General features: G+C 39.1%; 1 long non-coding RNA gene across 1 annotated transcript; it reads right to left on the bottom strand.

The window, feature by feature from the left end:
• Positions 1–8,484: 8,484 nt before the first annotated feature.
• On the bottom strand, positions 8,485–12,275 carry LOC122177228. The gene is made up of 3 exons (XR_006177986.1): positions 12,207–12,275; positions 9,168–9,320; positions 8,485–8,659 (listed from the first exon to the last, which is right to left on the bottom strand). It is a non-coding gene; the product is annotated as an uncharacterized LOC122177228 (long non-coding RNA).
• Between the last annotated feature and the right edge of the window lie 1,628 nt (positions 12,276–13,903).

The following is a 13,903-nucleotide window of genomic DNA, read 5'->3' as shown; positions in this document are numbered from 1 at the left end:
CTGGAATGTTCTGTCTGAACTGCTGACCTTATGGCAGGCTCTCTACTCCCACTAAGGCCCACAAGAACACTGTTAACAGACCTCCTGTGCAACAGGGAAGTTCAGCCTGGTCACAGAAGGGACAAGTGAAGTCTCCCAAGCATGTGGTTTGGGGACGGAAGTCTGGTCTGCATTGTCCTCAGCACTCTTCTTGTGGAACCACAGATTACGCTTAGTTGGAAGAGGCACACATAGATCACCAAGTCCAACTCCTGGCCCCACATGGGACTACCTGAAATTCAAAACCTACGCCAGAGAGTATTGTCCAAATGCATTTTGAACTCCAGCAGACTTATGTCCATGTTCTTTTCAAGTCAAAGCAGAAATCCACTGAGACTCAGTCCAAGCTTCATCTGATTCAGAGGGACGTTTATGGGACTGAAGCAGACAATTGCAGGGTCAGGCGGGCTGAAATATTTGGGAAGGCACCTCAGCGCCACAGCATTTTACCCCCATAGGCAAGCTCTAGATTCAGAAGATCATTCTCATGCAAATACGACATTTCTCATACAAATGAATGAACTGACAGTGTACCCTGGCTTTGGGGAATTGCTTGAGTCACACTCAGTGAATTTGAGCGGTCTCTGGCAACTAACAGCTGAGGCCCCTCCCTCCACCTGTGTACAGATGTGAAGTATATCCCAGTGTAATTAAGTAGGTGCTTTTAAGAAATAGACCCATGACACAACACAACTTGTAAATTAAAACTGGTTAAATAACAACAATGGCAGGTTTAGCTGTAATAATTGAATATTGTTATCTGCTTGATAGGATAATGATTGTATGGCTTTAAGGGGTTAGGGAAGGATTTACTATGCAAATGTTCCCAACCAGTTGGCTTCTAAACCCAGCCAGAAGAAAGGCAGCGCAGTGGTTGCAAATCAGCAACATCCTGCTGGAGCTGATGGAGGTCATTCAAAAACAATTCTTCCCAGAAACAATGGAGGCAATCAGAAGGAAGCTCTTTATAAGTTCTGAAAAAAAAAAAAAAAAAAAAAAAAAAAAAAAAAAAAAAAAAAAAAAAAAAAAAAAAGAATCCAGCTTCCACATGTATAGAAGACCAAAATAGATTCATGTCACTCTTCTATTATATATATTATTGGCTTGGTAGCTCTTTGCAAACGCTTCTTCCTAGCTCTGAATCCCAACAGTATTTCAACTGCAGTTTCTCTGGATGAGCCAAGCCTACATCCTCCCTCGTGGTGGGCCCCTTCTGCCCTTCACTGGGAGAAGGGCAGAGCCATGAGGTCGCACACCTCAGAGTGGTACAGGCTCAAGTGAAAATGTGTGGAAAAGTCAAAGGTTCAGGAAGGCCTAAGATGTAGGTTCAGCCCATTAATACAAACCAGTGACAAGACTTGCCAAGGCCATAACTAAAGACCCCTTTGAAAGTCATTTGCAAGGTCTACAAAATCAAGAGATGGCCTGCTGATAGAAAACAAAGAAATTGTGTCCTATATTCCATTCTCTTTCCTCTTTCAGTATCTATACAGAAAGTCCGGTATGCTTTTTGCCTTGCTTTCTCTAACCTGTCTTATTTGGATAGAAATTCTTGGGATTGAAATAACCAAGCCTTGGAATTAATCATAGCTGGAGTGAGATGAAAACCACTACCACTGCACAGCAGGATGAGTAATGAGTATATATTCCCAAAGAAGAGGGCAGTACAAGCTGGATAACAGAATGATAGGGGGTACATAAGATAATTTGAGCAAACAATTGCAAACTATATCCAGATGTGATTTCTGTTATTCAATCTGAATGTAATAGCATTCAAAACAATGACCAAGCATGCACATCAGTCTTCATTTTTTTGCCACTTTTGTGCTCTGCCTCTGTATCTTTCCGTGCAAATGATGCCAGATATTATTATACAGACTTTTACCTTTAATATATGATGTATATGTAATCACTGTTAATCTAGACAATTTGTTATGAGCACACCCATGAAGTAAGTTGATCTTACCTACAAATGCTGACATTATTCCCAAAAAGACAATAAAATACCATAGTCTGGTTCATAACCTCATGAAATACAGTGATAAACAAATAAATTGTTTTTCCATTGCACCAATACCTTGCTGCCATTACCAAAGCAGCATGCTTTTGGATCAGACATATACTTTCTCACCAAAGAAATCAATTGCAATTGTTTCCCATTCATATGGAAGAGGGGACACAGGGAAATTTCAGTATTCTCCAACTCCCCTCCCAACATAATAGCTAAGATAAGGTATTTACTGGGGAAGGAAAAAGCAGTATAGACTTTGAACATTCAAATAATTTTAAGCAACACATTTCCCCTTAATGCTCCCATGGTTCTAATTGGAGGACTCCTACACAAGTCCTAAACAGAAAACAGACAGCCTGTGGCACGGATGCATTCACAGTATTGCCAGATGTCTCCTCATGTGTGCAAGTGGTTTTATAGAATACATGCCATTTCCTAATGTTCACTGAGTTTCTCATCATGGAGACTTCTTATCATGCACACCAGCAAAATTCTTGTTATCAGCCTCTGCTGTATCTTATTCATACTACGGACGATTCCTCAGTCAGATTCTTTCAGGATAACACTACAGCCAGTGCTTTCACTAGGATGATTTCTTTTGTTCTCACTGCTGCATGATGGCAGACTTGAGTTCTGGTCCAGCCTTTAATGCTGACTCACTGTCTCATTCTGGAGTCACTTCACTTCAGTCTCCACATTTTCTTCACCGTGGATAACACTGTTTCCCTGCCTTTGTGATTCATGCAGGGAACAGAACAAAGCACTAAGGTTAGTATTTCTGAGCGAACCTTTGGAAGCCGAGGAGTTGAATTTTACTGAATAGGCACCTTCTGCATTGGTCCCAGCTAAGGAGCTCTTCTGTACTCTGGGAACTTCTACACATAAATTAGCAATTTGTTCCAGACAACTCCAGCAGGAATTTGTATTTTCTAATAGCATGGAATTAATTTTAATGGCAAACCTTTAGGCTTTCATGATTCACCTTGAACCGCTGCAGGTATAATTAATCTGCTTACTGTCATACAAGTGTCCTCTAGAGACAGTCTTTCCTTTTGAGTCAGCTGGCAGCCCTGAGAAAGAGTCTCTAAATATTAATCCAAAATGGGAAGAGAGAGATTGAGCCTAATCAAGCCTACACAAGTATGTGCTGTTGGCAATAACAATAGGCGCGGATAGGATCTCAAAGATTGAACAGTCGATCCTTGTCTGAATTCTGCAGAGCACCTTTAGTTTTTGGCTTGTACAGATGTAGGTAGCCAGTAGCCATAGCGACCTACTCAAATGCAAATGATTTGTTCTGTGTAGCACAGAAGTATTAGGAGTTGATGATATCTGCTGGAGCAGGTACATAATGCAACGAATGGCAGAGCCAAGCAAATAATGAGATCACAGTCCAAAATCCCAGGAGTGCTCGGCCAAGGAAATGAAATGGAGCTGCGAACAACAGCGATTGCTCTAGCGATTAGGATGTGAACACATATAGACACCACTCCGTGCCAAACAAACACAGTACTATTATGGCTCCTCCCTTTGTTGCTTGCTGGTGGTGTCAGTAGGGAGGTGGTGTTCAGAATGGCTGCTTCTTCAATTAGTTCAGTCTCCTTACTCAACTGTTATACGATGCAAATGTTCCTAGACCAATCTGGATTTAACTTTAACTTCTTTCTTTTTTTTTCTTTTTTTTCTTTTTTCCCAGTGCTTACCCTGAACCTTCCTAGATATTTTTGGTCCCATGCCTTTGTGTGGGCAATTTACCAGGATATTATTGCAGGTGCAGGCTTTCTGGTGTGATTTTTCTTCACTATCCTACATCCAAAAAACTCAGTACAAACAGCTCTCTCCCAATAAATAAAAAATTCACCCTACAGTACAAGAAGCAAATTTCTTTTCAGGCAAGTCATGTTTCTCATTGTTCAGAGAACAATAAGCATTTCTGAATGACTAAAGCAAACCCTTGAGAGCATCTAACTGCACAGCAACTATGCAAATGACATTTAGCGATTTGCACCCCTGCAACCAAAAGTTTGGATGTAATTTGTTGTACGTGTTGGGAAGGCTGCTAAATGAAATACTTACTGTTCTCTCAGTCGCTTTTCAGCAGCTTATTCTACTATGATTTTGTCCACCCAGACTCAACATTGCAGCTCATGGTGCTAATGTCCCAAATCATTATTTAATTAAAATAGAGTCAATTAACAGGCTGTATTTAATTTCTCTCAATCTTTGATTGCACTTAGCAGTATGCAGAAGTCATTAAGTAATTTTCTGTCTCTCAGAGATTTACTTTTTTTTTTTTTTTTTTTTTTTTTTTGTCCCTTCCTGTTTTTCCATCATGCTTTGCCCCTCTCTCCATAGACAAAGGTTTCTAGAGCTTTGTCCATGTCAGATTCTCCTCTACAGGACTGGCCCTTCTGCAGCTTTGCCCAGAGCTTTCTTGTTGCCATCTGCCTGTCCCTCTCCAAAGACCAGGAATTCCCAACACTCCCCTCAGCTGTAGGGCTCCAGCTATTTCCTCTCCTCCATACTATATGACTGAACATATCAGTATACTGATTATTCCTTCTACAGACATTTTACAAGAGAGAAGGGTGCTGCTGGTAAATCAATCAACTGTTCTTGAATGTAGTGAACTTATTAAACAAAGAGCTTAGAGTTTTTGTAAAGAGGCTTTTTCCAGGCCGTACAAGTCTTCCACGTATGCCCAAATGGAGTTCAAGTTAAGAAGTGGTCTCTGGCTGGGCACAACGAGATGTTTGTACAAAAATTTATTTCAAAATTGTCTTGAAATTGAAATAAAAAATGGAAACAGGGAATTTAGCAGATATATGTATGTGGATACACATTTGCAAAATGTATCTTAAGATTCTGAATTTAGTTAACCGGGCACTTTTGTACAGAATGAAAAGATACATTGTTATTTTGGTTCTTTCAGCATAGTATCTTAGATCCTGAAATGCTTTCAGCCTGCTAACACAACAGGTTGAGATGTTTGGAGACCATCATACCACCTGTGGATCTGAATACAATGCTCAGCTTGATTTTGACAGCCTCAGCTAGTATGTAATAGGTAAAACAAAAACTATAAATTTAAGAACAGTAGCGGGCCCCACTTAACACACAACAACCTTGTCAAAAAAAAAACTTTAATAAAAGCATCCTCATTCCTCACCTTGCTTGTATAGGAAGCTTCACCACATAACTTAGACTTTCCTCAGCTGTCCCTGGAGAAAAAATAGAGCAGCTCTTCTGAAGGCTGTGAAAATCTGAAGCAGTAAACAGAAACTATTTAGAGGAAGTGAAGTCTGAGGTCTTTACGTAATAACAAATTTGGTTAGAACACAACTCTATCAATGTTCAACAAGCTACAAGGAAGTCTCTCAAGCTATAAGCCTGAACTTCAAATACGGGCAAAAAGCAGCCGATCCAAGAAACTGTTACACAGGTATAGGAATAGTGCATAGCTGCCACTGGTTTCTGTGTCTTCACTCCCTGAAGAGCCGTCTGTAAGACAGAAAGCACTTGAATGGCCGTGGGTTCTGCTGAGGGTCAAACAATGGAGCTGTAAATGACTGCGACTGTGCTTTAGCTCCAGAAAACTACCTGGGGCTTTCACTCTTGCAACTGCCACAATTTTCCACTACAATATCAATATGTTTGCATTCCCAGTACCGTGCCATAGCAGCATTTGTTATGCCACTTCTGAGCAAGAGGAATAGGAGGCTGGGGGAAAAGAGTGCATCTGCAACTCTGCTAGCTCTCCATTTGTAAATTCATATTAGGAGTTCGAGAAAGAATATCATGGAATAGCCTGTGTAATGCCTAGCTGTGGGATATTGTTATAAAAGTGGAAACAAACTGGAAAAAAAAAAAAAAAAGTATCCTCATAAAAACTGCATGCAGCTACAGAACATGGCATATTTCATCTTCTATGTGATACCCCACATCATATGTCTAGACTAATAAGCACACATGACACAGTACAAATCAGGCAGCTTGGTGGGACAGTTGATACTGTTCTGGGGCAAGGACCAGTATCATCTAACCTTGCCTTGAAAAATTAGCTGTATCTACTAACATTGATATGGGCATTTCCACAAAGCATAAGGCACAGTGCAGCTAAGCAGATTAGATCATCAAAATATTAGTGAGCTCTTCTAAGAGATTCATTTCTATAGTCTCATCCTATAACTGAAATCACCGTTGAGAAGCCAGAAGCATAATAAAGCAGCTGCAGAGCAGCATGGGAGCAGACACGTTGAGTCCATCTAGGAATTGCAAGTATCCTTTATAAAATGCTCACAGTACTAGAAGCAGGAAAGTTTGATCACAAGCATGTAAATCAGTGACTGGAGTAGTTTTGCAGTGGATGATTTTGTACTGAAGGAGATGGGGGGAGGGGTGGGAGGGGTGGAATTGCAATGAAGAGCTGTAGACCATTCCGTATACAAAAATACTGCCATTCTTAGATCCTCTGTGCTTTGTAATCACCTCACTGTTTCTCTCAACAACACAATTTTAAAATATTTCTTCAAATTCATTTGATGCATGTCTGCCTTATTCCTTGACTTAGAGCAGAGACTCCAAAATGTGTTGAGAGTAGGGGAGTAAGTGAAGTTTTTTTCCCATGCAGTTGCATTTGTGAAAGGCACTCACTGGAACAATTTTGGTTCCACTGAAAAAGCTTTAAAACCAGACTATGCATGCTGATAAGATAAAGCAAGGCTCCTCTCGTCAGTTGCTAACACGCAGACCCTGTGTCACAAGATGATCACACCTACTGCACAAGGCTTGTACCTGCTGTATCTTCCACCTCAGCACTCAATGGAGCAGGAGCCCTAGGGCTAGGGTTGGGTCCCAGGCACCTGTGCAGCTCACGTGGCTTGTTTATTCAGGCACCCATCAGCGGAGGTGTGAATGTCAAAATATTCATGGAAACAGAGATGCTGACATTATTCTTTGCATTTTTATAATGAGCTACCAGCAAAGTGTTGAGAGTGATAGGGCTGCTTTTATAATAGCACAGAAATATGCAGAGTTAAAGATGATCAGCGTCATGTCAGACTTTTTTTTTCCCCTCCAAACATCAATACAGTGTGATAGAGAGAACAGGTTCTGACACCTGCATATGCAAGCTTATCTTTGTACACAAAAGAAAGACCGCCCTGGGAACTAACTTTTCAATTCAGCTGATTGCGAACAACTGCACTGCATAATCATAGAGTGAGTCACAACAAACTGTAAAAGCTAATATCCAGTAAAGCTTGCCTAGTCCTGTTTTCAACAGTGATTTGCCTGAAGTTGATTTAATTTCATTTAGAGTGACTTTTGAAAATGTGAGAAATTATTCTGAAATCTCTGAGGTTATTTTGAGTATGTCACCTGACTTGACTTGCCCATTCATTGCCCCAAATGGAGCCTCAACTGTTTCTCATATTAAATAGCCAGAACCCCTAGCCACATTTTTTAAAAGGTGGCAATGGTTGTACAGCATAGGTGAAGTGGCAAATATATGTCATTTGCTTTGAATGTGGAATGTGATACTCTTAGGAATGCATGTAGCAGATGTTCTGTTTTACGAGATAGAAAGAAATTCTTATGGCAGAGAATTAATGAAAAGTTATACTGAAAATAGCAACATCTAAAAACATAACAGCAAATATTTCTATCATAATAACCATACAGTATATATATATATATAATAGCATGGCTACAATCCTAAACATATTGAAAGTAATAAACAGGCATAAATTATGATGGCCAATCTCCAAAATCTGGTGGAAAAAAAAGGAGAAAAGTAAGCAGATAAATCCAACATTACTGGCTACAATTTCTAAGTTGTTTCACTTGGTTTCTTATGCTTTTGTAGCAAATGTAGTACGCTTATTGTCACATTGTGAAAGCATGTATTCCTTTTTTCTCCTCCTTCCACTTAAATATTGTATATATACTGAGAAATTTGTTACATATGTAATTATATTAAATAGGTAGTACGTACTTATATAAATCTGTATGCAATACACACTTTCTATTGCATATATATTTTTAATTGTTTTTCTCTTGAGGCAGTTGTAGGCATAATTATACATCTAGATAAGAAAAACAGTCCTGGTTCCCATTAACCACATGGGTTGATGGAACCCACATGTTACTACTGTAACAACATTGGTGACATTCAAAACTGAGTGAACCATCCTGATCACTTAATTGTAAGAAAAAAAAGTCTAAGAAAAAAGGACTTGTTCTTATTACATGCTTACAGACTGATCCAAGTCTCTCTCATCATCAAACAATCACATTTCTATGAACTAGCAGATATCGGACAGATTTTTCAGGGAACAATCTTCAGGTCTCCAATTTGTGTTAAGGAATGCTGAAGATATTCTGGTGCTATTGCACAGCCCTCTAAACCAACCATTGTGCAAGTGACCCAAGAACCCAGGCTTTTCCATCTTCTGTCATACTCCAGCACCAGTACTTACATAATGAGTCCTCTCAGAAGCTGATTTGGTGGAAATATATATCTTTTTCAGAGATAAGATTTGGTTTTGCAGTCATCCCAATCTACGTAGGCTTCAATTGTCATGGAACAGCAGCCTCATTCTTCAGAATCTAGATGGGAAGAGGCATTAAAAATCAATGTGCTGAAATTACCACCATACATATTTATATATATACATACACATGTATGTGAATACATACATATATACATGGGAATCACCATATTAAGGATGTTTTTATTCTGTTCCTGTGGAACAGCACTATCTACTATCATTATTCAGATGTTAATGGTATACTGTTCAAGATCAATTACAAATTACCTAAATTCCTTCAGGCATCTATGTTAAGAAAAAACACAAAAGGAAAGAAATTATGTATAGCAGCGAGAATGCACATGGCTAGTATAGTTCAAACACATTTTAGCTAAACTTTGTAAGCTATATAACATGTTGTAACAGTAGCTTGAATTAAGCAGCAGTATCCATAGGAAGTATTCAACTTATTCTGTGGTATGCCTCTGCCTGTGCAGGCAAGGCATCCATGTTAAGGAGAAAATGTGGACAGAAAATATTGTGACATATTTAAATACATGTTTTGACTTAATATATTCACATTATACCTGGGCAGCATTAGTCAAAATGACACGCTGTGCTTTTCAAAACCATTCAGTGTTGACATAGTTCCACTCCCAAGTAAAAGTCAGTAGGAGTTCTACTGCTGACTTCCACAGAATGTAAGCCAATGTTGAGCACTTCTGAAAATAGCTTTCCATCTGTATATTTATTCAAATGAAAAGGGGCTGTTAGTAGAAATGGAAATGGAAAAAAAAAAAAAAAAAAAAAAAAAAAAAGTTTTTAATTTTAAAAACTAAAGTTAAATGAGAATTACTCCACTAGAAATCTAAAACGCAAGAAACACCTAGGCAAATTTGAACACTTTATGATGGAGAACAGCTCAGTTGCTCCAGGTGACACAGCTATGGAATTTCTGAGGTCATTAGACACCACTGACCCTATATGAATGGCATTTCACACTCTCAGTAGGTAGACGAGAACTCTAATGGAAGTGCCTATAAGTTACAAGCTATAAGTAATAACCCCCTCTCAAAAGAAATTATTTTATCAGCCAAGGTAGATTTCATTCAGGTAGATTTCTACTTCATCATTTCCCAAAGCAGACTTTTTTTTTTGTTTGTTTGTTTTTTTTTTTTTGGCTGCTAAATCCAGTTGCTTTATTTAAAGGAATAACCATGTGAGAGATGTCCGTTGGCTCTCAGTCAACAATACATCAACTGTGGCCAATATTTAACGTACAAGTAGCCCTCCTGATTTCAGAGAGGCCTCTGGTGTGCTGGAAGTTAAATAGTTACACAAGGACATTGTTGACTCAATGCTCTTCAATTCCTGAAGGCTCACTTTTGAATAGTGAAGTTTACTACAGAATCAAGGTCTAGAGAATGTAATTAACTTTGCTGTGGTGGTGGATTTATTTGTTGGTTTGTTTGTTTACGTTTCCCTCCAGATACTGAAGAACCAATAATGCTTTATAGCATCATAGAATGGCCTGGGTTGAAAAGGACCACAGTGATCATCTAATTTCAATCCCCCTGCTATGTGTGCAGGGTAGTCAACCACCAGACCAGGCTGCCCAGAGCCACATCCAGCCTGGCCTTGAATGCCTCCAGGGATGGGGCATCCACAGCCTCCTTGGGCAACCTGTTCCAGTGTCACCACGCTCTGTGTGAAAAACTTCCTCCTAATATCTAACCTAAACCTCCCCTGTCTCAGTTTAAAACCATTCTCCCTTGTCCTACCACTATCCACCCTCATAAACAGCCATTTCCCCTCCTGTTTATACACTCCCTTCAAATACTGGAAGGCCACAATGAGGTCTCCCTGAAGCCTTCTTTTCTCCAAGCTAAACAAGCCCAGTTCCCTCAACCTTTCTTCATAGCAGAGATGCTCCAGACCTGCAATCATCCTAGTGGCCCTCCTCTGGACTCATTCCAAGAGCTTTACCAATTCTGCTTTTAGGTTTGTGCCAACAACTGCCGAAAGTACAGAAAGCCTCACATCTAATGATGCACTTGAAATAATTTTGCCCTTTGGTAGTGTAAAGTTGATACAGTTCAAGTTGAAAGAACCCAGATGAAATCTGTTAGATTTAGACCAGACAATCCCATTGAGAAGATGAAAAATAAAGTTCAAATAAACTTTGTGAAAACTGCTGCAGATTTTGGTCATTCTGACTTTCCACAGATTATTTTAAGTTCTAGCACTCATCCCTCAACCCAGCATACGCTGGCCTGCCTATGTTGGTCTGTAGTTGACAGTTCTGCTTCATCTTCAAGTGCATTCTTCCATGTAAGTACCCCTGTGTTTAGGCAAGAGTTGGAGCATGTTATTAATGAATCACAGATTAATGGATTATTAATGAATCAAATGAAGATTTCTCAGACATTTGTACAACTATAGTTCAAGGGCTAGGATTATTTCTTTTACCTGTATTCAGTACTACACAGCAAACACTAACTCATTTGCACATACACAAATAATTAGTAAAAACACCACAGTGACTGCACAGTTCTCTACCTGCGGAGACAACAGTCGTGTTCTGTGTTTATCGTTTATCTGAAGGAAGACAGTATATGAGTCCAGAAAAGCAGAAGAAAAAGACATTTTTTCACCAAAGGATTGTTCATTTCCTCTCATCCGTGTCTCTGAAATCACTACAAGTGGACATGTTCACTGACCTTTATTGACTACAAAGCAATGCTATGTAAGCCTCTTCATCACAAATCACTTTGTTTATCTGTGCATGTCATTTCTGTTCAGATTATGGAGTGTTTTTCAGTCTTTTGCTGGGTATACTTTCCTAATGTCTTTTATAACGTGCAATAAGTTATGAGCAGAGCTGGAAACTTCTCCATAGCTAGATCTACAACACAATCTGTTATTGTTTCAGGATATGATTTAATAGAAGTTATGCTCCTCTAGTCTCATGCACACATCTGCCAAAATGTTCAATTTAAGTAAATTGTGTTAGGAATGAAGTCATACTGTCATGCACGATAGTAATGGAAATTGGCTGATTACATTTTGTACTATAAAGAGCTTGGTCTCATTATAGCAAGAGATTCAATGCTGTTTTTATATTAAAAAAAAAAAAAAAAAGACTGTCTGAAGTAATGACAGTGTCAAGTAAGAAGATACTGGAACATATCTCTTTAGGCTCAAGTCTGCATTAATCTCAATATTGAAAACAGAAAGAGCACAGGCATTATGAGTGGCTGAAGGAGCTGGGATTGTTCAGTCTGGAGAAGAGGAGGCTCAGGGGAGACCTTATTACTCTCCATAACTATCTGAAGAGAGGTTGTAGTGAGCTGGAGGTCGGCCTCTTCTCTTGTGTAACTAGTGGTAGAACTAGAGGGAATGGCTTCAAGCTGTGCCAGGGGAGATTTAGGCTGGACATTAGGAAATATTACTTTTCTGAAGGAGAGGTCAGGCACTGGAATGGACTGCCCAGGGAGGTGGTGGAGTCACCAACCCTGGAGGTGTTCAAGGAATGTTTGGATTTTGTGCTGAGGGACATGGGTTAGTGAGAACTATTGGTGATAGGTGGATGGCTGGACTGGATGATCTTGTAGGTCTTTTCCAACCTTGGTGTTTCTGTGATTCCGTGATTCTTATCAACCTGAGCAGATCTTCCATTTCTCTGTACACCAAATTTGAAGACAGACTTGTATACAATTTCCTTTAAAAAACAAAAAACAAAACAACAGCAAAAAAACATAAACATACCAAACTAAAAAAAAATCTCCACTACCAAAAGATATCCAAGTACACACAGAGAGTTAAAATTAAAGGAAGTTAATGTTGGCATGAACTGAAGTCAACACCAGTAAACATCATATAAAGATATGATAGATTCATGCCAATAAATCAATAGGTAACGTAAGAGCTTTATGAGTTTTGGCAGTCCTCTTGGCCCAGACGTTTTTGCAGGCAAAACAAAGTGGAGATATTATCTTTTACTGTTAGTGTGAGATTGTGATTTAAAGCATTTAGATTTTTTTTCTATAGGGCAGACTGAGTTCACACTGAAGTGAGGGCTCTGTTAAGATAAATAACAGCAGTGAACAGAGACAAGCCAAGAATAATGAATATGTTTCACAAATAATAAATATTTTAAAGTCAGTGCTTTGAATAGTGCTCCTGTTTTCTAGATACTTCCACCTACGTTTAGTTGGAGCTAACTTTGTAAATAATATTTCATTATGATGCTAAAAGCTGTGCATATAAAAATAAATCAAAATGGACAGGTGTGGCTGATGAAAAGAGCAAGATTTTGTCAATAAAAGTGAAAATGCCATCTAAAGAAGTATGGAGTACCATTATTTTGCCACTTCTGGCATTTGTATTGGCATCCAAAGACTTGTGGATATGTTTATAACTACTCACCGAGATGACAGAGAGCAAACCCAATCATTTTTGTGAGGAAGAGGAGTGCCAAGTAGAAAATGACAGAGGCAACCAAAAGAATGTCATCTCAAAATTTTCATTCAGGAAGGCTTCTAAGGGAGTGCACAACTCCAAGTACTTGAATAAATGCATTGAAATGAAGATATTTTTTTTTTTCAAGTAGTGCGTATCTCTGAGCAACGAAACAATGAGCTCTGCTGACCTCAGTAAGGTTGCTTGCACTTGGGAGGAGAGGCTACCAACATCCCTGCCCCTCCCTGAGACTATAAAGGTACAACAGTTTCAGTAAAATTCCCCCTAAACTGCTGTGGGTAATATATATATTTTTAAATCCTACAAGGAACTCCCCCCCCCAGTAAAAACTTTCTAGGTTATATAGTTAACTGGCTACTGGGTTAATTAAGATGAGCAGCATGACTGAAACAAGAGCTTAGCATGAATTGTAAAGTCCAGCTAAAACCTTCAAATTCCTATCCCAGCAAACTGAATTTGTGGGTAGAACGTCCTTTATACAAATCAAGACACAGTTGTCCACTTGGCAATTCCTTATTTGATGTTGCAACATCTGTATCATAAAGCTTCGCTGTAGTTGGGTGCTGAAGAGAAAACTCATCTTTTATGACATTCTTAAAAAGGGGACATTTCATTGTTCTTGTCATTACATGATAAATGCTTCTGGAGAACATAAATCTTTCATGAATTGTTTCAGCACCAGAATGGTACACTTAATGAACTGCTAACTTCAAAGTACATCAGAAGCCCTATACTCAGAATTTTTGTATTTCAATTCTTTTCTCTCTCTCCTTCCCTTCCCTTCCCTTCCCTTCCCTTCCCTTCCCTTCCCTTCCCTTCCCTTCCCTTCCCTTCCCTTCCC

The sequence above is a fragment of the Lagopus leucura genome, unplaced genomic scaffold (assembly GCF_019238085.1).
Source record: "Lagopus leucura isolate 7727_CA_CO unplaced genomic scaffold, USGS_WTPT01 Super-Scaffold_100001, whole genome shotgun sequence".
Taxonomy (NCBI): Eukaryota; Metazoa; Chordata; class Aves; order Galliformes; family Phasianidae; genus Lagopus; species Lagopus leucura.
This window is presented reverse-complemented; position numbering and strand designations above follow the sequence as displayed.